The 23,449-nt window shown below is 40.9% G+C and overlaps 1 protein-coding gene across 1 annotated transcript in view; it reads right to left on the bottom strand.

Moving 5' to 3' along the window:
• fbxw7 (F-box and WD repeat domain containing 7) overlaps positions 1-23,449 on the bottom strand; it is a 141,531-nt gene that overhangs the window by 106,068 nt on the left and 12,014 nt on the right. Inside the window, exons 2-3 of the mRNA XM_071203460.1 lie at positions 20,812-20,954; positions 6,219-6,283 (exon numbers count right to left, since the gene is read on the bottom strand). The gene's annotated coding sequence lies outside the window, so the exon portion shown is untranslated. The remainder of the gene's footprint in view (positions 1-6,218; positions 6,284-20,811; positions 20,955-23,449) is intronic.

Genomic DNA, 23,449 nt, shown 5'->3' with positions numbered 1-23,449 from the left:
AGCTTTTGTGTCTAAAGAGAATATATTTATCCTTACTAATCAAACCAAAGGAAGAAGAAACTAGTGAATTGTAATCATAAGTAGTTGACGTTGCCAATCTCTAATACTAAACAAAACTTGCACATTAGGGTAACATAACCGCATACTTTCTTATTGTAACATGCAACTATGGAAAGTACTCTTTTGAAAGCCAATTGTTTTCTTGTTTTTTGGAAACCTATATATTGTTTACCTGCCTCTATATGCTTGATTTAACATTTTAAAATCATGATCCTTCGCTGTATAAAGTCAATGGTGCTGCCGCCGGTCGAGTAAATATACAGCGCGCTCTTCATTAAGACTATTGAAGCCACTAATGAGACGTTACGGTAGACCGCTGTAACCACTGTGTAAGCTTAGAGTCTGAAACACTAGAAACTAAAACAACCACAAACTTCACAAAAGGTAAATTATTCACCCAACACTGACCTGATCTGTAGTGATGAGAAACACACTTTGAAAGCAGATTTGTAGACAAATTATTCCAGTGGCTAATCAAGTGGCAAATGGCGCCATTAATCTCTTCAAACCAATTAGTGGTTGATACATTTAAGTGGGCTTGTAAATTACGTCGTCAATTATCATTAAGCTCCCAAATTGTGACACACTGAAAGGAAAAGGGAAATTAGATCAAACCCTCACGGCTCATCTCAAAGTTTGCATCCTTTCATCTAAAGGCCAACTGTCTGTGTTTCTGTTAAAAGGGTTCAATATCAAAACATTGACACAAACTGTGTGTCATTAAGACAAAACAAGAAAAACTCAATATGAACTCCGTATATTACGGAGTTTGCAGACAGACCATTTCCTCTGGTGCACTCTGCTGGAGAAAAGGCAGATTGTGGATTATTTCTCGGAGACTATAGACTATAAATGTCTCCCTATCATCTTTTTTAATTTTTGGTTCAATCTAGGAAGCGGTGACATTGTATACAAACATCTTAACACAATTTAATGATAACCTATACATTGAATAGTGTCAGAAAAAGACACAGACAAATGAATATGTCCATGATCAGAATGAATCTCTGGGCAACATGCCAAAGCAAAACGAGGTCCAGTCACAAAAGCCACAACTTCCTGTCTCCCAAACACTAGAACAAAGTAGGATTTCCTGTTTCCTAAAGATCCTGAAAGCATGAATGAGAAAGTGTTAACCTCACCCCTCAAAGATGACATAGATATAACATTGACAGCCAGCTTCTCATACAACACCATTTTACAACACAACACAGATTGGACTCAAAGCCGTGACTAAAAGAATACAAATAAAAACACAAATTTGATTTGATTATAGACCCACTGCCCGATCAACCACGAAAACATCCCGGAGAAAAGTGTTACTGGAGGATGTTAATCACTTATACTCATCTTCTGTATCCGTCATCACATCATAAAGTGGACTTCCTTAAAATGATATGCACTTTAACTTGCAGTATGAGCCAGATAACAATACATGGCCGGTAACTACTAACACGAGGTCCTGCCTCCTAATAAAACACTCACCCAGTCTCACATTGGGAATACTTGTTCTTCTTTAGTGTATATAAATTGATGTTTTTTAAGAAGATATACATGGCACCTCATTTACTTTTCATCTACTTACAGACAGATGTGCATTGATAGACTTAAAGTTAGTCACTGGAAAAATGTGTCTGAATTGAATTACTGTAGTTAAAAGCAGAACTTTCCACACTTCTGAAATGTGCATCGGCAGCGTTTTTTTAACTGCTATCCTCCATTATCAATTGTGAGTACGCTGTTCTCTGCAGGCAAAAGGCTGTTCTGAATTATTTACAGGGAAGGAGTGGGTGAGAGGTGTGGGTCTGATTAGGGAGTGACACAGAGGACGGCTAAATCTCAGCCATTCAAACAGACTGCTTAGGAAGCAGTTTCAAATTCAAATTTTAGAAAGGACCTTTTCATGAAATGACAGCAGTGCAATTCTTCCTTCAGGGAAACTACAGCCGCTGACATTCACTATTCTTCTATTCCTTCATGTTCACTAAGACGAAATAACTATTCCAGGAAATGTAACAAGCAGAAGCACACACAGTTCAATGATCACATATCAAAGTATTTTGGTTTCGAGATCCTTTTTCTCAAGAACTATGTCATTTCTTTCAAAGATCTTCCATATAATTACTGGACACATTAATAATTTCCCTGAGCACAAGGAGATGGCGTTGGGATAACAAAGGGAAACTGAACTTGGTCTTTCCCAAACCATCACCCTGCATTATTCAGAACCCCATATCAGATGTCCTTCATCCGGTCCCAGAGACCAGGGTAACAGTTTTATGGGAAAGACGATGTTAACATTTTGACATTTGAGAGCCAGTCCGCACTTTCAAAATGCAGCAGAGACCAAGCAAGGCGCTGCTCTGTGCTATCAGTTTACCTTTCATTCACTCACGCGTGCCGGGATGAATAATTCACGACTTGCACCACACTCATGGCCTTAAAAAGGAAGAACCCCCCTCACAGCAATGAGCACTGAATACACCAGCAACACATTAACTGTGTGCTGTTTCTCCCTACTGTAATTGTGCTTAAAAAACACATGTTAGATGTTCTATAGAAAAGATACACATTTGATAGTAGAAAGGTTTGCTGATACAAAAGGCTCTGACATTTTCAATGAATTAACATGACATTAAAGAACAAAAGGCAGTTTATTATGTTTTATTTGCAGATATTCACATGCCTTTTCAGTTTCCACACACACTTCCAAAAAGTACGAACACACACTTAGGTTGCCTCCGAGTGAATTAAATTCCCGTTTGTTCACAACAACTCTGACAACTTCCACTGTGTCTCGTGCGCGAGTGTGAAAGGTCTGCTTCCTGTCTGAGCGCTGACAATGAAACGCAGGGTGGGGCCTCACACACATCCTCTACAGCCATCATTCACTTGTCCGCTTTGATCTCAGAGGCACCTTTACTCCCCGTTTCATCAGATCACTAATGGCTTACACATCCTCAAAAGAGCAGCGATTATAGGCGTTATACTCTGATGTAAAGCATATCAGCAGGGAATGCAATTACCCCTTGCCAACTGCCAAATTAAGGCTGCGGCCCCACGAGGACGAAAACGGCTAAACGCATAGGATTAACGCAAACGCAATCGCAAACGGCTTCCGTCCACATGCAATAATTATCCGGATAGTGTCTGCCCACACGAGACCGCTCCGTTTAGCTCCAACCGCTGGAGAAGCTGCAGTACATATGCAGGAGCCTGTGCGTGGCGCTGTAACTTCCTCCACAAAAGCAGCGAAGAAGCATGGTTGTCATGGTTGCCCTTCTGTTTATTCTCCGCGGTGGGGGCCGAGGGAACCGGGCAGAGTTTTTCGCCAGTCAGCGTGTATTAAAGTTGAAATCTTCCGCACAAAATTATAAAAGTGCCGGTCAAAGGTCTTCTTTGTTATTTATTGAGCTTTAAAACAAATGAATAACGACTCTATATAATATAATGATAAAATACACGGAGCCTCTCTTTTTCCTCCCTCTCTTCGGACAGCGTCAGTGTCTGTCTCATGCAGCAGCTCATCCAGTAATCAGTGACCCGGCCGACTGTAAAAATAAACATATTTATAACTAGTTTAGGGAGTTTGAGAGGTAATTAAAATAGCTAAGGGTGATGATCTGACTTGAAGTGTGTGTTTTGCTGCAGCGGGAGGAGCTGCAGGTGAGCAGAGCTGCGTGTCTCCGTCCTGTCAGAATAGACTTCACTCGCGAGAGAAAGATAAATAATCTGAATTCAGGATGCAGTTTACTTTGACGTGGGGGTGAGCAGCAGAGGTGGGGAGAGGCGGGGCTATTGCCTCATCATTATTGCTGTAGATGTTGCACAAACAACTGTAGCATGGTCAATAGCGTCCGGAGCACGATAGCAACTCTGCGATCCGCCATTGTTGTTGTTGTTGGTGGCGAAACACTTCAGCACTGGCGCGGGGTAAGCGGAGGTGAGCAGAAGAGGTGGGGAGAGGCGGGGCTATTGCGCAATCACTATCAGTGATCTGAAAATGTCCGTATAGGGCGCACACACGGAGCCGTTTGACCCCCCAGAGAGTTGCGTATGCCTTTCTATCCACCTTGGGACCCGTTGTCGTTTCCTCAGTCGTTTAGTGCCATATTCGGTCGTCCTCGTGTGGCCGAACGGTCTATATGACACTAAACAGTCATTTTCCATGACCAAAAGAATGACTCTCTCAGGTACCACTGAACATTGTTTATTTTAACATGGAACAGGAAAATAAGGTCTGAAACATGTCGTGCATATCTAAAACCAATCCAATAGGAGGCTTACTAGCTTCTACAAGCCACTAAAATCTCTCACCTGCAAAATACCTCGTCAGTTAAATGCCATTTTACGTTTCATTAATATACAATACTTATTATCATTATAGTAAGCTATTACTATTTCGGCGATTAGATAAAATATAAATTATATTTGATGCAACTTTAGTTACATTTCCATGACTTTTCCAAAACTTTGGGAAAGATATTGTTTTCCATAACTTTTCCAGGGCCTGGAATTAGCATTTTGAATTTCCATGACTTTTCTAGGTTTTTAATGACCGGAAGAACCCTGACTTTACTTCATTTCTGGTGCCGACTGCTCTTTGGTTTTCTTATCAAATCGTTTGTTATGATTTTGATCCTTTCTGTAAAGCACTTTCTTTGGCATCATTAAAGCAGAGCCTCCTTTAGGTTGAGCACTTATCTTCGGAGGAAGCTGCGGTGGAGTGGGAATAAGAGGTTTTTGATAACAGACCCTTACATGGGAAGTGTGTTGCTAGGAAACAGCTGGGTTCAAGCTTACATCATATCAGCTGTTGACGACACCTAACAAAAAACACCGACATGTAACAGATTGCTCATGTGAAACTTTTTGTTGTCCATAAATTGGCAAAAAGCGACCTGTGGAAGTGTAATATCCTTGTTTGTTTTGTTCACTGTTTGTCTTCCATGATTTAATTTCTGAAAACAAAGTGTGTGAACAAAATGCTGGTCACGGACAAAGAGAGGTACATAAGCCGGCAATCTGAAGAATACAAATATGATTGCAAGGAGCCTTACACATGGTTGATTTAGCGATGACTAGCCACCTGCTTTATATTCTGACCCAAACAAAGCTTCAGATACATTATGATTAGTGGTGCACGATAATTATCAATTAGGAATTATGACGTCATCCCGATAAACCCGATAAAAGTATTAATAGCCCCGATAATATACAATATATTTTTTGGGTTTAAAAAAAAGAAAAAAACCCTGCGGTGTGGGTGGATTGGGATGAGGGCGCTTGTTTTTCACTCGGCTCCTCCCGTTTTGCCAGTACTGTGGTGTTAGTGGTTTAGGAAGAGGGGAGTTTTTTACAAATCCAGCGCTCCCTTCTCATGCCTGGCTGTGACGTAAATGGTGTGCGGCTGTGAAGCCAGGGCAGTAAACAAACATGTCCTCGGTAGTATGGGCCTATTTAAAAGTGTCAGAGTTAGATAGTTCGCTTGCTATTTGTATTAACAAATGCAATGCAGAAGTTCCACGAGGAGGGAAAAAGGCAACGAGCTATAATACTTCCAACCTGATGAGTCACCTGAAACATCGCCATCGCTACGATGGTGTGTTAAAAGCGTACGAAGACGCCTGCGCTGCTAAACTAGCGGCGAATCCAAAGCCAGCTGCAAAGGCACCGGGGCTTTTACCTATCGACGAGGCTTTTGAAAAAGGCAAGAAGTTTGCCAGATTTGTTTGGGAAAATAAATATGGTCACTTTGAAGAGTCCAAACTGTTCTTGGCTTTGTTTTGTTCATAGTAGTAATGCTCATGCCATTTGCTCACTACTTGTCTCTTTTTTACCACCAGGTGTGCAAAAACTACAGGTACATTTAATATATATATATTATATTATTATCGGTATCGGTATTGAGAAGCAGGAAGTTATCGGTATCGGTTTCAAAAAACCAATATCGTGCATCCCTAATTATGATACTACGAAAAACTATTTAAATGGATTCTTTGTCATCTACAAAAAACAAATGTGTTTTCTGAGCCTTTCCACACATCGCACCATTCCTGTGTGTAAACAAATGCGATAAGCACTTCATGCAGCAGGAGTTACACACACAGAAACTTCCTGACCCCTGAGCGGTTCACACAGTTGCAGTGTTTACTTACAGTTCTCTCCGTCTGTCTTTGTTCAGGCCACAATTGGTCTTCTCCACTCCAAGGGATGATTCTCTCTGCGGACAAAAAGGGGGGAAAGAGCCGTCAGTACAGAACCCTCAGAGGTCATTGAGGAGTTAACAGGTCGTGTGGATGCGAGAGGGGAAAGCAGAACGGCCACAATAGTGAGATAAGGATGCTGGATGGTTTCTTCTTTAAATCTCAGAGAGAAGAGGAGAGTCCTTCAATAGGTTTGCTAAATGACAAAAACAGGACAATTGAATTACCTGGCAACCCTTACAACACCTGCATCAGTGTTACAGTGAGTCACCATGGCGGGTGAGTCAGTTCTTCCATCTTGTCTGATGGGGAAGTGAACAGAGGGAAGCTGCTGAAAACCAGTGAAGGCTTTAACAGCATCATCATGGAAATGATTTGCTAATGGAAAAATCCAACCTACATTTGAATTCTTCCAAATAATTTGCAAGAAGTTGGCATATCCTGATCAAGTCGTTTTGGCCCCGATTTCAATACAAACAAAAGTTGTAGAATATATGCGAATATAGATTTTAAACATGAAGATACAAGAGTGCTCCAATCAGACAGCTCAGTGTTGATGTTAGGGCTTTTAATTGAATATAAACAAATTGTTAAATGATGGCACCAACATTGTAAGGGATACCAAAGAGTCATGGCCTCCTGGATAACACCACTGTCGCTATGAAAGCAGAGAAGTTAAGAAAACATTATAAACAGAGATGTGATTCATCCATTCGTCTAATTTACCCAAATGTACCAATTGAAAAACACAAAATGTTACAATTATATTTCTATAAGTAACATTTGAATTAAATTCAAGTAGTTCAAATCAAAGCTGGAAACACCTGTCGGCTCTGGATACAATCTGTTTTGAACAAGAATGAGTTCATAGTGTTACTATTACCAACCCTGTCTGATCTTTCTAACACAATCCAGATGTTCCCTTGAATCTCTGCCAACCTGTATAAAGACTGCAGCAAAAGTCCAAAAGCGAACAGATTAATAGTTTACCTTGGACTATAACCTACTAAAAAGAGGTCAAAACACAGGTGTAGGAGTTTTAATATGGACTCTATTGTATGGTAAAATCCCATAAACACAGAGTTGTTGGTTTGATTCCAGCCAGGACCTTTGTTGTACCCCCCTCCCATCCCTTCCCCTAGTTTCTACTCTGCCTCTTCTCTATCAACAATCCAATAAAGGTGAAAATGCCCAACGAAAACAAGGTGTTTTAATATGAGAAAAGGAGCTGTAGGTTTTGAACAGCTGCGTGCAAACATAAATTAGACCCACAGGACTCCCCAGCAGCGACAGGGAGCTTGTGTAAAGAGAATAGCATTTCTAGGTTGACGACGTAAACAAAACTGGATATGAACTTCAATTTCTGGGAAGCGAACAGATGCCCAGACATCCAGCTGTTTGAAATGTGATAACCGTGAGACAGAACGATGGTTGACTAAATGAAAAGCCGCAATTTAGTATTCTTATGCAGGATTTTATTCGGTAAAATAGGGTGTGAAATCTGCTTTACGGGGTCCCAGGGGACTAGTGGTTAGGGTGCATGCCATGTGGTCACAGTGAAATTCCAGGTGGGCTGTTTATGCATGTCATACTCTCGCTGCATGGTTTCTGCATGGACTGTATCTATTCTGTAAATATAAATGGCATTGACAAAATGCTATAAAAAAAAACATTAAGATAAATAGCAGAAATGTTAGTGAGCAAGAATGCTATTGGTTCAACAGCAGTGAAGAAGTAGTAGTGAGTAAACTCCTCGATTAGTTGATCGACAGAAAAAGAATCATAACCTATTTCTAGATTTTTATCTTGCAAAAACGGCAAAAATGCAGTTTTCAGCAACTCAAATATTGAGGTATCCTGTTCTCTCTCTTTTGTATCTTTTTCAAGGGAATATCTTTGGACTGACAGAGCAAGACATTTATATTGAATCACCTTGGAGTGAAGTTCTATAAGCCAAACGATCCATTATTTAATCTAGAAACTATTTGGCAGCATAAAAGCTAATGAAAGTAAAGCTAGTTACAGCCCGGGAGCAGAATAATCATTTGTGCTCGTATTTATGATCCAAGGAGGCTTTTGGAGTGAGTTTGTTCTCCAAAACCTCTCCTTTATTTGAACACAGGGGGGTCTTTAGCTTCAGGCCATGTTTACGACAACGAAAACGAACCTTAGTCGATATCAAAAAAGTCTTCCGTCCACACACGGTATCGGCTCAAGAAACGTGTCCATCCACACGAGACCGCTCGACCCACTGGAGACGCTGAAGTGGTGGTGCTGTACTTCCGCCACAAAATACACCAAAAGCAGCGAAGAAGACCCCCCGAGCATGGTTGCCTTTCTGTTTATTCTCCGCGGTGGATTTAGCAACATGTAGTTCATGTAGTTCTCCATGTCCACTTGTTGCTGATAGTTGTGGTAGAGGAGCTGTAGATTGTGCACTAACATCTGTAGCATGGTCAGTAGCAGACAGTAGCTACTGACCATGCTACAGCAGTGAGGAGCAGAGGTTGTTGGTGAAAACACATCAGCAATGACACGGGTGACGCGGGGGTGAGCAGGAGAGGCGGGGCTATGGCGTCGTCGTTATCAGGAAATTATCGTATAGGACGTACACACGGAGCCGTTAGGCCCCCCCAGAGCGGTTCGTCCGCAGATCTACCCACCTTGGGACCCGTTACCGTTTGAGGGCTCCAGTTCCGCGGTACCGTTACGGCCTCGTGTGGACGAACCGTCCATACGATAGAGAACTGTAGCGGATACAACCCGTTTCGTCTCCGTGTAAACGTGGCCTCAGTTCCCCCACTTGGCCAGATATTATCCACCTCAGTTCAGATACAGACTAAGATACCTATACTAACTTCTCCTGGGGATTACCCAGACTCTTTCTAGGAAACGTTTTAAATAAGTCCCAGGCATACACCCAGGTTCTGGGTGCCTGCAACTTCAGTCTGGGTCAGCTGTGTTTGGATCTGCCAAATAAAATGAGTCCACATGGAGGAATGAAGCGCTGTGTTTCCTGGCCTCGGTTCAGTTTGAGTAACTGATCAAAATATGAGAGAAGCTCGGAGTTATGCAACAGAGAACAACATATGTGCTCTTATACAAGATTTGACATGGAAAATGTCATAAAATCTATGTATCCAAACTTTTATATACACTTATTTATATGCGCAATAACTTAAAAGATAGTGATATGCCTCTGATGTCTTGATGTTAATATCATTAAAAAAGTCAGAAATAAATTGGGTTTCCTTTTCTTTTTATCAAAAGACCATGACACCATACATGCATAACTATATTATTAATACATAACAAATGAGCACTACTTTGTCACTTTAAGATAACTTCGTAATGAGACTTAAACAAAACAATATACGAGTAGAAGCCTAGTTTGTTTTGACATGATGTTTTCAAGGGTGTGTGTGGAACAAAAGTTGAATTGCTCAAAAGGGGAACAACATTTCTGAAATGAATAACAAAAAGCTGAGTGTTAAATATTTCTGAGCGGCTAGTCCAATTTTAGATGCAGAAGTGTCCTTTATCTTAATATAGCACACATACTGAACATTGTAGACTGTAAACTGTTTTTCCAACACGGTAGGATAGAACCCTGCGAGGTGTTACAGGAATGTCTTTAATTCCTGTCGCAGGTGTGAACTCTCCAGCCCAGTCTGGTTGACATGTTCTCACACACAGCAGCGAGTCTCTTACTGATTCATAATGAAACAGGCCTCGTCTAGTCACATTGGACCCATGCTAAGAAGTGACTCATTCCGTCAGCGGTTAGCTTCAACTCTGTGGTCCACATCAGAGCTCGGATCAGGATATTTCCTTGGTGAATAAAGAAACCACAGTCTCGAAAATGGGGATACCAAGAGGGGGGAAATCTGCAGGCAGGAAGTGAAACACAAAGTGGGACAGAGTTACAAAAGGAAGCTAAAACCCAAAGGTGGATGTGACTACCCGATTTGCATGTCTGCCCGATTTGCACCGCACAAGCGCAAATTGGTCTGCCATATTGGACAGCTACGTACGGCAATCCAAACAGGACATTTGACAAAGCGGCGTTTCGCAAAAAAAAAAAAACGACCGCATGAATCTGAACGAGAGAGATGAGTTATTGTTTTTACAACGTCATTTCCCGATTATTTCAGAATAAATCCGTTTAGTGGGTTACGTACATTCTTAGAATAAGTGAGAAATGGATTTAACTTCTGTTTGACAGCCTTCACACTGGAAACATTTATATCTAATTCTTAACTGTGAATTGTTTTTCATTTATTTAATATTAGAAATGTATTCGTCTGGAATCTGGACAAACTTTTTCAGTGGAGGTTCCTGGAAAAGGGAAATTACTTTTCATAAAAAATGTTGATTCAAGAATAAAACTGTTATTAGATCAGTACGGACGTCAAATGTCCCGTTTGGATTGCTGCACGTAGCGGTCCAATATGGCAGACCAATTCGCGCTTGCGCAGTGCAAATCGGGCAGACATGCAAATCGGGTAGTCACAGTGGATCTTCATATCAGCAACTAGTCTTTTACTTAGCTTAGTATTAATTTCTCTCAAATGACATCCTTTCATTATACATGCAGAGGTGGTCTAACTCCAGTCAGGGATGTCTTCAGCAAACTAGCCAACAGTACAAAGAGAATGAGAGACACTTCATAAATCAGTGCTGGAATGCAGCCTCATTTCCTCCCCGACTCCACAGCTTCTTCCTCCAACTCCAGGAGCTTTTTACACCGACGACTCAGACCTGACCATCGCGATCATTACACAATTTGCAGCTGTTAGTCCAAGCGGTTTAAAAAAAGATGTCCCTGCAGCAAACTAGCTCACATTTCAGTAATGCAGAGCAGACATTACAAAGCTAAACAGACACTAATGAGAGGAGGCAGAAATAATGAAAGGGTAAGATCATACATGTTGGGGTTGGGCTGTTGATTCATTTTGATTAATGGCATTACTGCAAAGAAAAATAATGTCAAGCTTTTTCAGGATTACTTTAAAGTTTCCATTACGATGTCAAGTTAGCCGAGCTTCTCCTTTTCTCTTCTTTCTGGTACCGCCCTGCAAAGATCCACAGCCGTTTTCAACAAGCCAGACTAGCTCAACATGTTCACTAAATGTTAATGACATGCTGCTATAAGATACAGTAGGCTATGCTTTACAACTATACAACTGGATAAGATATTTTGAGTCATGCCTACTTTGCATCTGATCAATATTCAGTCTGCACGCTTCAACTTGTTCCGACTTTTAAAAACAGCAGTGGTCCTCCTGAAAGTATGAGTAGTCTTCTCTGTGTGAATTCATAAATATAGTTTGGTACATTTCCCAGCACATCAGACTGAAAGCAAAGGGTATAATTAGTTTAAGTACTTCCCATGTTACTGCAGTGAAACTTATAATAATAATAATAATAAGCCACAACGAAAAGTAATCGACATGTCAATATTACATTTGGCGTATAAAAAGCAGGATTACATTTTGACCGTTTAATTGAGCCTTTTATATCCAAAAAGATAAAGAAGAGGAGAATGTGTTTAGGCAGGCAGCGGAGGAGAAGGCGTGCAGGAAGTCCCTGGTTGGTCCTATTTCTTCATTAAGGATTGGCTTTGTTATCACAGTGTATACCCACTACTTTTTATCATTCATTAGTCATTTAATCATAATAAATGCATGTGTACCCTTCAGCTGTCCTTATTTTTGAAGAATTGCCCTGTGAACTTGTAGGGGAGATTAATCGAAGAAAATACAGGAGCTTACATTACTTTGTTTAATGGATGGGTGATTACGTTGGGGCACACAAATCCATCCACTGCAAGAAAACAAACATAAAGATGGACATAACTTGAGCATCTTCACAGGCGGGTCATATTTTGTTCAGGGCTCGATATCATCGTGTCCTTTTCCTGTTATGCCAACAGCTCGTCCAAGAGTTTAGTGGAGCTTATCCTCAGAGGACTCACTGACCTTTACTTATTCCACGGTTATGATTTTCGCTCAGGAGGAACTTTTATTAATATTTGTTAAGATGTATCTGCTGCCTGATTACATGGAAACCACGCTTGTACAATAGTTGTATCTCTCGAGACAGTCGCAGATCCACAGAGGGGAAAAGATGTTCTTAGAGAGCAGATTACGAGGTGTCTCATCCCAGAGGAAATCACCAGGAACCTGAGCAGCAACGTGCTGCTGCCATGGAAACACAGATAACCCAACAGACGCCATGACTTTGAGCATCACCAAAATACTTTAGTCCATTAAACAAAAACCAGCCATCACTTGGTCTATTATATTTAGTTTTAGTCACATTCTCCAAATAAGAAATTAGCCTTAAGAGGATATTACCTTTATTTTTTTATTAATCACAGCACTGATATGAGTAAAATAGAAAGATATTTGTTGTCGTTTTTATAGAAAGTTATGTAAAAGAGTTCACATTCATTATTCCATGTGTTTAGTTTTTATACAGCTTAGCCCAAAAGTGAGTCAGATCATGATATACAAAATCAAGGAGGAGGAATTAAACTGATTGACTCTGAAGCGAACAATTAAAGCAACATTTGATCATTATTATTGCCATGTGATCATTCAAGGAAGCAGTGGGTGAGACGAGAAGTAATACATCAATGATTGTAGTAAAATTCATTGTTGTTTTGAATAGTGCATTTCAAGGTAAAATACTTTCCCACAAGTAGGGGTGGGCGATATTAAAAAATATAATATCACGATAGACGATATTTATCACGATATTTTTTCATGTCGGTTATTATGGTTATTTGTCAAGTTACTTAACAGTACAACCACCTACAAGGTAACACAAAGTAAAATAAAAAGGAGTAACAGACCAAAATACCATTTCAAGCTGGTTTTGATTCTGCATGAATCCCTGAATGAACAACTCAACAGGAATGTTGATATGGCTTCTTCAGTGTTCAAGTAGGTAAGCCTACACCCTACAACAAACGTTAACACTGGTTTCTTCACCAAGTAAAGTGCACTCTCTTGCTAAATAAAATAAAATATTCAAGGCACAGTTTCTCAGTATAAAAATTCACTTTCTGTTTTAGGTAGCACTAGCAGTGATGTAACATCAACAAACATGAAAAGGAGAGTAAAACATAACCAAGTAAAACATAAAACCTCAATGAGGAAAAGTCAGTGCCAAACAATTAAAATGTAAACTTTACACTTGAAGTGCAATCAAAGACTTTAGCATAACTGAACATCTGTTTCAAAGGGGAAAAACAATATAAATACCTTATTGATAAAATTAAATATAAGCCAACAGAATCAACCAAGACAATAAATGAAGTGCAATACGGTCTGAATCCTGACTAGACAGCTTGGTTTTTACTAACCGTTATCAGTATGTAGTTACTTCGGCATCATTTTGAAACGTGTATTACAATTAAATCACAGTAAAATAGGTTGATTTTGTCGGAGTTGGTTTCCACCACAGTATTTACATGGATAAGGAGTAAACACAGCTGACAGCCGCGGTGAAACTCCAGCGGTTAGGGTGAGAATATTCGCATTGCGTCCGTTGTGAACGCAGCATAACAAAGCTACTTCGAGATTTTAACAGAATCAGGGGCACGCAGGCCATGGTGGCCGTAGGACGTAGAATTATTTTCGGGGCTTCACGGCCAGACCGGCCGTCATGGCCGCCGTGAAAATCCTACCCTGGTGCACTATCACGATAGATATGAGATCTCTGAAAAGGCATATCATGGAGACCTAATATCGTCCTGCAAGTCTCCCTTGATCTCAATGGGATTTTACCTGGATAAATAAAGGTTTTGAATTTAATTGAATATCGTCCACCCCTACCCACAAGTACTGGGAAATATTCTAATAATTGTCACGGCCTGGTCCCTCCCCTATGTGTGTGTGTGTGTGAAGCTGCTTCGCTGGGAGAGAGAGGCGGGGTTTAAGTGGTAGAACTGGCAACATTTCACATCAGACTCTTCAGGATTATTCTTAACCAAAAAGTTGGAACAGTTGAAAGGCTTGGAAGCTTTTGTTCTGCATCTGTCTAGTTTAAATAAATGGTATAACATCCCGCAGTTCGAATACATCTATTGGCTGAAACTTTTGCCCAACACACACACACAACATGCTAGTGGAGCCTCGCAGATGGGGGTGCTGCAGCCCCCTCACCCCCCCTCCATTCGCAATGTCTCGCAGCAAGCAGGAAATGACACCAGTAACCCAGCTCACACTGTCCGCTCCTCACACATAATCACTGATGTTCCGCTGTAACGGTGGTGGACTCATCAGAACATAGAGGGCGAGCTGACCAATCAGAGCACAGTGGGCTCACAGGGAGGGGGGGGCAGGAGCTCCAACAAGCCGTTTAGGACAGAGAGTGAATACACATGCTATACAGAGATGCTGAATGAGAAACCAATGTGAGTTCGGAAAATTGCACAATATAAATCTATTCTAGTAGACCTCAACAATGGAATCATGATCAGTAGAAATGGCCATGACATGGGACCTTTAGATTATGTTGGGTTGAGGCAGGTATATTTGGCCTCAATTAAAGGGGTTAGGGTAAATCGACCACCCACTTATCCCTGTAAGAGTAAAATCAATGTCAAACTGAAGATGAACATTGATTGTAACAAGTGGGAAATTCTGGCTGGTACCAGGAAAATATATTAATTAAAAGTGGTATATAAATGCTAAAAAAAAGTCATAACATCTCATCTAGGCATCCTAGTGATACAAAAAAAATCCTTTCGTCCTTTCTGCAGTGCACACACAAATGCTGCAAGCGACAATGCAATTCAAGTGTACATTAAGGCCCCGTCCACACGGAGACAATATAAGTTGTATCCGCTAACGTTCTCTATCGTATAGACCAGGGGTGTGGGATGGTGAGCCTCCCCTCAGAGAACAGAAGAACAGCCGCGCCCACCCTCCCAATTATTATTGCCATTATTATTATTGTTGTTGCTATAATGCAGGGGTATTCAATTGCATTTCAAAGAGGTCCAGGTCGCTGTCTACCTTTCTCGTTTTTGAGCACACAATTTGAAATTACTCCGACTGTTTCTCTCTGTGTGTCTGTCTGTGTGTCTGTCTGTCTGTCTGTGCGTGTGTGTGTGTGTTTGAATCCATCGTGCTGACTCACTGAATGCAACAATTTGATTGGCTGAGTAACGTCACCTCCTTAAAACATTAAACAATAACTTTTGTAAACCTTTTTATCTTTATGTTTTAACATTTTCAACATTGTGGATGAATCCTTATATGCTCCCAGCAACACACTGAACGTCAACTTTGCCTCCTTATTACACTCACCCGTACTTTAGTGGGAACATTGAGTCTGCGTCTTTGATGCGCACAGGCGGATGATGCGGGGATGCAATGTAGACAGGAATAAACGCAGATCATCCTCTGGCTGTAGCCTTGACCGGTACTTGCTTTAGATCTAAGTGAGTATTATTAAATTAATCATATAATTAAAATAAAGGGCGGTGTCGGCCGTCAGCGAACCGAGCCGGCCGTTGAATGTTTGGCTTGTCCTGATACTGCGAGGATAATAAAATGGCAGCTTCAAAACACTTTTTGGAGTTTTACGGGGCGTGGTTTGCATTCCGCCCAGCCTATCAGACATAGGAACCTTTTTCTCCCACGAAAGTACCTGCTCTCTAGCAAAAGGGGGTAAAAAAGGTTCTGATGAACTCATTTTAGTTCCGGCTCTTTATATCGGAACTAAAGTGGGAAAAGTACTGCGGTGTGAACGCGCCTATTGATAACGGCTCCCAAAGTGGGTAGGTCTGAGGACGAAACGCTTGCGGCTCCGTGTGTACGGTACATTTCATGAAAACGATGATGCCATAGCCCCGCCTCTCCTCACCTCGCCCTTCTCTCTCTCCCTCGCATTTTGGCTGTGAGCTGCGGGCGCCATATAAGCCAACATCCCCCATTTTCATTACTTACAGCGCCCATCGTACAGGGCAAATGAAACGTGTAACTTGGATTATGAATGTTGTTACATCAAGGCCGAACATTAGGATGAGCACCAACGGTCAAAACATTTTTTTTTTTTTCCAGAACTGCCAGCGCAGAGCCTCCCCAGATCTGGCGCCTATAGGCGAACATCTATAACGACAGTGCTACGGGCCGGCACTGAGTTCATATGCAACTCGCAAATCAATCTCAATCGCTCTCTCTCTCTCAATCTCTCTCTCTAATTATAATAATAATAATAAGTGGCAACCCTTTTTGATTTTTGATTGTTTGTTATGTGGATTTGTAGTATTTGTGTTACTGTATGTTCAATAAAGGTGAATTTTGCTAAATCTTGAGACATTGCCAGCAGCTGTTTTTGATTTAGTCTTAGTCACATTTTAGTCATTTCTCTCCTTCATAGTTTTAGTCGACAAACTCAAAACGTTTTAATCTACTTTTAGTCGATGAAAAATTACATTTTCAACTTTTAGTCAAAATGTTTTCTCTCTTTAAACCAATTCAGTTAGGCAAATACAGGTTTCTGACATTGGAATCAAGGTGACAGCATCAAGTGTTGAAATTTGTAAAGCAACATTTCACTCTCTTAACACTTTACTTGTGTAATATCTAGGGATGGGTATCATTAAGGTTTTCTACGGTACTACTAGTCTTATCGATACTGCTTATCGATCCGGTACTTTAACGGTATTCTTGTATTTACTTTTTGTTATTTTTTAAAGGGAAAAACTAACAAATTGTTAACAGAATTAATTGCTTTATTTAAATGTGAAATAAATTAAATATATATAACTTTGTTAAAATATTGTACTTTACTTGAGTAAAATGTTGAGGTACTTTTACTTTACTGGAGTATTTAAATGTTTTGCTACTGTGTACTTCTACTCCACTACAGTTCATAGGTAAATGGTGTACTTCTACTCCACTACATGTATGTAATACCTTTAGTTACTTTACAGATGTGGATGACTGATGTGAAATATAATCGAGTCTTAAATCAGACTTTAGTTCCACCTGGAGTAAATCCACAAGCTACCCTGCAGTATACAAAGTCATTCAAACTAGCAGCACCTTCACCAGCTTTGAGAACACTTTAATGATCAATCATTATAAAACATATATATATTATTCTGAAATGGACCAATCTGCACAATGCAGGGCTCGACATTAAGGATGGCCCGATGGCCCGGGGCCATCTAGCATTTAGCTCGGGCAATGAAGCCTCACCTGCTGGTTGCCCGATCGGGCAATCTATTATGCCAGTATCATGCAGCTTGCGGATACAGTAATGAGTGACCCGACAGTAAAACTAAACACATCTATAACTATTTTAGGTAGTTTGAGAAGTAATTAAAATAGCTACGTGTGATATTCTAACCTGAAGTGTGTGTTTTGTCCGCTCACCGCTGCATGTGATTATGCAGAGCTGCGTGTCGACTCGTCAGCAGCAGCAGCTGATCTCTCTCTCCCGTCAGATTAGACTTCACTCGCGTTTATGTCCATATCGATCAGATCCAGCTAGTTCTAGCTAATGATATGATTACCTGCTTATTAAAAAGACACCTAAACAATAAGTGTCGCTATGCAACCGGGTGAGGCCACAAAGTATAGCGCAGCGTTATGCATTTGTTTACATGCCCACCGGAACCTCGAGGCATTACCAACAGATCAACGCACAATCAACCCATACAGGACATCTCTTTCTCCACATTAAGTGTTAGACACTTTATATATATACAGTCTATGGTTAGACATTAGAGTTGACTATTCTTGTCTGTCACATAAGTGGCGCAACTGAATACTACCCGGACAATGAATCGAATGCAACCACATTTTCGCTGGAATTTCAGTTTGTTACGGATTCTGATGCTGAATACATAATGATCAAATAATTTAAAGTCAGAGTGTATTACAATGTGTCTTAGTCCACCAAAGCAAGGTGAACAACCTGGAAAGAAGAGAAAGACTGAGCTGCAGCCCCCCCCCCCCCCCGAAAAAAGAGAATCAAAGTCATAGGTATGTGCCCAATAATATTTTCTTCAAAGTAAATATTCAATATTTTTTCTTCAAAAGTAAATATTTTCTTCATAAGTAAATATGGGCATAACATGTTTTAATAGATAATTTTTTTATGGTGGTCCAGAGACAGGAATATAATTTCACATTTGTTATGATATAAATGATTTTTTTATGGTGGTCCAGAGACAGGGATTATAAATTTGACATTTTGTATGTGTTTGCAGATGTGCTCATCAAGCACCTGGAGAAAAGATTCCAAGATCTCCAGAAAGGGAGTGTCCCTTCAAAATGTTCCATCTTCAACCCCAGTCAGTGGCCCTCTGACAGACAGAGGGCCATTGAGTCGTTGAATCAGCAAACACAAACAAGAAGAAGTGAAATTAAGAATAACATTGAAATTGTACAATATAATATTGTGGTGGTTCATCTTATAATTCTAGAGAATGCACCAGACAGCATCTAAGACCTGCAGGTCCCCCAAACCTTTCGTGAGTCATTTCGTCCGCGCGCATTTTTCAGGGCCATCTCTATTGGACTCAGGGCCATCTGTAAATTAGCTTAGATGGCCCACAGGGCCATCTCCCAAAATCCTTAATGTCATGCCCTGCAATGACTACTTTTGCTGTCGCTACTTTAACTATATTTTGATGATCATACTTCTACTTGAGGAACTCTTCCTACACTATGGTATTTTTTTACTTAACTACAAGATCCGAGTACTTCTCCCACCTCTGCACACCTGATGTGATAAAGTTACTCGTAATTGGGGCAACAGAGCTACGAGTTAAGGAAGTCGAAAATTGTGCATTTCTCCGACTGAATATGACGCCTTTTGGTCGGCTGTTTGGACAGACTACTCTACTCGTGTCAACGCGAAAACACTAATGGCAAACGAGCTTTGTAGAGTATCTCTATACTTTTGAACGCTCCGTCCCCGGCAGATCTCTGTGTGCTGCTTCAGCGTGTCTGTTAGGCTCCGCCCCCCGCACACAGAGAGACACAGGGAGATCGCTCTTCTGGAGTGAAGAGAGCGGAAATAATGATATTGCAAGTTAGAAACGTAAGATGCATTTTGACAGACAAGACGGACAATTGGGGGGAAATACCCTGCATTTTGAATGTCCGATAGTCCACCATTAACACCTTAGTCCCGTCTCGTCTCGTCAATGAAAACTTTATACATTTCGTCAAAGTTTTCGTTATCAAGAATCTATTTTTGCGCTCACATTTTGCTTGGCCCGCGTTCCTTAGCACTGCTGCTATGACTCCATCCTAGGGGAAACACTGCAGACGCTACTGACCATGATACAGATTTTAGTGCAACATTTACAGCTCCTCTACCACAACCATCAGCAACAATTAGGGATGTCCCAATCACCTTTTTTTGCTCCCGATCCGATTCCGATCATTTGATTTTGACAATCTGCCGATACCGATTTTTCCCGATCCGATCTTTATGCAATGCATTAAGACAAAAAAAAGGTAACCGATAACGGCTGGTCATCCAACGCGATGAATTCAGCTATCTTGGCTGTAATTTCTTTGGCCTTTTCACTGTTCTGGGGCTGTTTCTCTTTCCTTTTAAAAGTGTTGGTTGTTTCAGTGCCGTTACCTTAGTGGCCGCTGTGTACTCGTCGTGTTGTTGTTGGTGTTTGTTTCTCAGGTGGCGTATTAGATTGGTCGTGTTGAACGTAGCTCTGTTCTTTCCACCACGCGTAACCTCCGCCTTGCAAACATTGCATCTGGCTGTTACACTGCCTTCGCTTTCAATTTTATAATACTTCCAAACTCCTGACATTTTCTCTGTCCCGACTCCCGAGTCACCAGCTGAACGTAGCCTCTCGTTAGCTTACTGCTACTATTAGACACTGCGCCCACTCTGTTGCCAGATTTGAGAGAAATAAGCAACCAGGTCTGAAAACAAGCCCAAAGAAAGCAACACATACATGATGTTGTGTAATTTTAAACCAAAACTAAGTCCTCAGGATGACTTTAAGACGTGAACATGGTCATTTTTGTTTTGTAACATTAAATAATAAAAAAAAAAATTATAAAAATTTTTTTTTTTTTAAAAACCCGATCCTCAATTTTTTTCTCCCGATTCCGATCTTTTCAAAATCACGTGATCGGCTCCGATTCCCGATCACGTGATCGGATCGGGACATCTCTAGCAACAATAAGAACATTATATAATGATAATAAGAATAATCGTCATCGGTCTTATTCGCTGCTTTTGGTGTATTTTGTGGCAGAAGTACAGCGCCACTTACACGCCCGGCATATGTACTACACAGCGTCTCCAGCGGGTCGAGCAGTCTCGTGTGGGCGGACATGTTTCTTGAGCCGATTCCGTGTGGACGGAAGACTGTTTTGATATCGAATTTGGTTCGCTTTCGTCTCCGTTTCGTCTCTGTGTGGACGGGTCCTAAGCCAGTGGCTAATGAGTACAAGAGCCGAAGAGCCAATACATGAAAACTGGAAACAGCAGCAAAGAAGAAACAGTTTGCTACAAGACACAGAAAGGGCCAAACCTGTGAACGAAGGGTCCGTGTTGGGGCTCTGGAAAAGCTTGCCACTGCTTTAGGATACAGCGTGTTATCTGCAACAGTGCAGACCGTCCCCTTTGAAGTGAAGCCGAGTCTCTCACTGAGCCCGGGGCACTGGAGGTGGAAGGCTGGAGAAAAAGGAGAGACAGAAAGAAAAGGTGAGTTAAAAACCACACATCGTAGAAATAAACAAAACATGCTCGTTAACTTTCATCTTGTAATGTACAATCCACCTCAAAGAGTTTATGGCAACTTTGTTTGGAGAGAGATTAGGTCATGTCATAGTTGTCTGCATTTTCTACAGCTTGTTTGGGGAGGCCTTCTTTCCTCACAGGGAGTAATGGAGTAAGCATATGGCGGCCATGTGTGGGAGAGCGATAGGCTGCAGCGGGAGGGGATGAACAAGGGAGACAATCAGATGGTAGAAGTGTGGAAAGTGAATTGACAGAATGTTTGGCTTGCTCCTTCTGTTCACTGCAATTCTCCCTCTAGGATTATCCTCTCTAATAGACTTACAGGCAATTTGACTGAGCCGCCAGCTGCCCCCGTCCCAACGGAAAGCCACCCAGGTCAAATCTGAGGGAGGATATCCTACCATGACAATGCAACACATTCCTCAAATGCCTTTACGTCTTTATAACATCAAAATAAGAAAGAGGAAGCACGTAAAATGCAGAAAAATATAATGTAAATCAATCTAAAAACTGTCTTGATTTGGAGCAGGAGGAATCAGACCGTAAAACATGCATGGATATCTGGTGCATTCATGTCTACTTAAAGCTGGGATCAATTCACACAAGATGAATTTTGGAGCGAGAGTAAGCGTGACCTAACCTACTTTAAATGTGATAAACAGTAAATAATTCATCCAGAAGAAAGGGAATGTGGGCCACAGAACTGATCTGCACAACTTCAAACCGACATGATTTCCAGGCAGTTTCTATGTTGGCAAACATGAAAAATTAACACATTGTGTCAAAGCCACACACCAAACACCGTGTTTCAGCCATAAACGGCAGGTTTCATTTGCACTACGTTAAAGATGGAGGGGCAACATGCTCCGATAAGGCGTACATTTAAGGGAGAAATAATGATTTTACTAAACTGTGCACGCATATTTTTTAATCAGAATCAGGAAACAGTATGAAGGGCAGACGATGAAGAGCGTGCCAGATAAAGACACCTGCGAGGCAGAGACAAGGACAGCAGCGATCTGGGCTTTTTATCTGATTAAACTGAATTTAGAAATTAATAATAGACGTAATTTGTTGCCGTCCTGCGCCCAAGGATACAGACACTTGCTGCTTTTCCATCAAGACATCTAATCACATACTAATTTAGTCAAAAACCTGGCTGTGTAGGAAACTAACAATACACACTTTCCTTTGTACCACCATTCATTTAACCGCACGTTGGTGGATTTGTCTTTCCCATCCCTCCTCAGGCAGATGAAATGCCAGCTAATTACTAATCAGTAGCTATTCAACATTTAACTTTTTAGAGGCAAGTGAAGACAATATAATATTCTAATGATCAAGTGATTGGAAAAATAAAGCACCAGTTTTTAGTTTTTTTTGGATACATTTTAAAAACGTATTCTTTGTAACCTGAATACAGAAGAAAACATTTTCCTTTGGACGCTGAATCAAATAACCTTTAAAATCCTACTTTCTTCCCGTCTTGTTCCATTTAGACATTTAAATGTCTTGTTGCTTTTGTCCGTTTCTAAATTGTATTTAAATGCCATTTATGGTCTAATGTTTTTAAATGTTCTTCAGTAAAGCACTTTGAGTTACCTTTTAATGAACGGTGTTATTCTCTAAATAAACTTGCTTTTCCATGCTTCGTGTTCACATAATGGAAAACTAAGCATGACACCCGCAGAAATCAAACACACAACACAAGATGTATAAAACAATGAAAAAAGGGCGTAATCTAAAAAACGACGATAAAACCAATATAAACCCAGATTTGAGTGACTTATAAAGGCCTGCTTGTTAAGCAGTCTGACGGGGTCCTGTTGGACCGGCAGGCAGCGGGAACCCTCTGACCGGCCGAGATAAAGAAGCCTCCATTCAGAGACAGCCGTTTCCATGCCAACAGGAGGACCTCTGCTGGGAGAGGCCTCCTTTCAAACGGTTTTCATCATGCACCTCTGCTGCAGCCTCAGAGAAGGACTGGTCATGAGAGGGGGAATGAGTAGTGGGTGGCAGTGAAGAGATGCAATTGTGTTAAAAGCAAGATGGAAAAGGTTTGCGCTGAAAACCCAGAGCCTCGACAGGAAATCACACCAGAGGCTGGAGATGGATCTGTGTGCTGGAGATACTTATATCCTTTCACACTGACATTGTGACGTAGTAAAAACCTATGTTTGTGGACAGGCTGAATTAATTATGGCTGAAACAAATGTTCATATTCAAAATCAATTTACGAAAGGGAATATTTTAGAATCGTATTGATCCATTTCTTTATCTACCCTTGATAAATGGTTGAATACAGTATTTGGTATCATAAAAAAATAAAAAGTGTCATCATTACTTGTTCGGAAAGTAAATGGCTCAATATCTTTTAAATATATTTATGTTGCCGTGAAAACACCCGATTTAAAAAGGGGCCCACATAA

This window comes from Pseudochaenichthys georgianus, chromosome 1 (genome assembly GCF_902827115.2).
Source record: "Pseudochaenichthys georgianus chromosome 1, fPseGeo1.2, whole genome shotgun sequence".
NCBI lineage: Eukaryota > Metazoa > Chordata > Actinopteri > Perciformes > Channichthyidae > Pseudochaenichthys > Pseudochaenichthys georgianus.
This window is presented reverse-complemented; position numbering and strand designations above follow the sequence as displayed.